Below are 1,845 nucleotides of genomic sequence, written 5' to 3' on the forward strand. Positions count from 1 at the left end.
TTTCCCACCAGTCGTCCAATAACGTTCGACCACTATTGACACAACGTTCGTCAGAGATCAAAAATCAACAAATTGGCGATACAATTAAACTCCCGCCCCCTTCCGTGCTGTCTATTGGCGCTTAACTTTGATTTGACGCCAAGAAATCTTCCCAAACAAATCTTACCATTTTTTTTCTATCCTAAATTTGTTATCGCTGAATGAACTTTTAGAGAAGAAAATGGTTTCGTGTTTCGTAGAAAAGAACCAGTAGATGGCAGATTCGAAACAACTAATTATTAACAGTCCTTTTATCGTTTGTCATAATTTATCTGAACAAAACACGTCAACTAAGAAATTAATTCACCTTTGATAGTTGAATGTGAAACAAGGTTACGTTTTTTTTCAATCATAAAAAAATGTCGACAGGAATTATGCTCAAGTTCTGTGGGATTTTTCTGTGTATCATAAATAATTTCCCATGCGCTAACAAACGTGGCTGAGGCGCCAGACGAAAACTTTAGTCTTTTCTGGAAAGAAACACTGTTGACAATAATAGAATTAAATTTTGAAAACATCAACATCATCTAAGAGTTTAATTAGACTTTTGACGATGACTGACTTCTAATGTCTCCAATTTTCGGGTAAACAACCTACATTTTGCGTCATCGACTTCACTTCCAGTTCCAGTTTCGGTCGCGGCTGGTTTAAAATGCATTATAGTGCGCAGTAGGTGAAGGTCATGTTTACGTTTCTTAATTATGCCTCAAAGATGTTTTCGATTGAAATGTGATAGATTACAACATTCCATGAAATTTGACGTAGCATCGAATGCAAATCTAAGGATGGGAGTTACGTAACTCTGCGCCTTCGTTTCTTGATTTAAATATTTTTTTATGTGTTTAAATTTTTTACCATTGCTTTTTAGCAAGAAAATCGAATGAAGACTCATTCGCATCATTAACTTAAGAGAATGTAAATGATTTTGAATTTTACATGTTTAAATTAGAAAGGAAATATTAATTTTGTTCTCGCGTAGGGGGAGGGGATCAAGTATTAAATTCGAAATAAAATTAATGCTGTTTCGGGAACCGCGGCAAATAATAATTGTTTCAAATAGATTTTAAAAAAATAACAAATATGTAAAAAAAAGTAATGAAAAAAGGCAATAATGATAATGCAGCTTTGTAATTGCACTTTAAACGTGAAAGTTTTATTTATTTATTTTATTTTTTTAACATTGGCGAGCGCAATGCCGTTGATACCGTGGTTGGCTCATAGAAACGAACAGACAGCATTATTGCATTTTCGATTCCCTCGCCGCTCGTTATTCCACACCTCAGATAAGCGATTCTCAACCCGCGGTTCAGCAGACGAACGCCGGTTCACAGAAAAATTTGACCGGTTCTCAGAGATTTTTGCTCATCGTCAAAAAAACTTCCTTACACAAAATCGAAAAAATAAATAAATGAAATACAACAACTAGCATACAGCCGCAAGAATTTATTTTTGAATTTTGACATCTTGAATTTACATTATGTTTTTCGCCATCACGAAAACTGCGAAAAACAGAGATCATATTTTTGAAATTCTTCAAATTTTTATATTCTTAAACGTCGTGCTTTCATTTCTAACTGAATACTATTTCGTTTTTTATACTGATTGCTATTTTACTTTTAAGGAAGAAGCACGATTTTAATCACTTCAAAGCGGTGTGTTTTGAGTTCTTTCAGTTAAAACAGAAAAACGAATGAAAGTAGCAATTGTTTCTCACAATTATTACTGACCCAGGCAACGCCGGGTATTTTTGCTAGTACTAGTAAATAAAAGTAAGATTTCAAAGAAATTCAGGAAGGAAGTCTATAG

The sequence above is a fragment of the Uloborus diversus genome, chromosome 4 (assembly GCF_026930045.1).
Source record: "Uloborus diversus isolate 005 chromosome 4, Udiv.v.3.1, whole genome shotgun sequence".
In the NCBI taxonomy this organism is placed as follows: Eukaryota; Metazoa; Arthropoda; class Arachnida; order Araneae; family Uloboridae; genus Uloborus; species Uloborus diversus.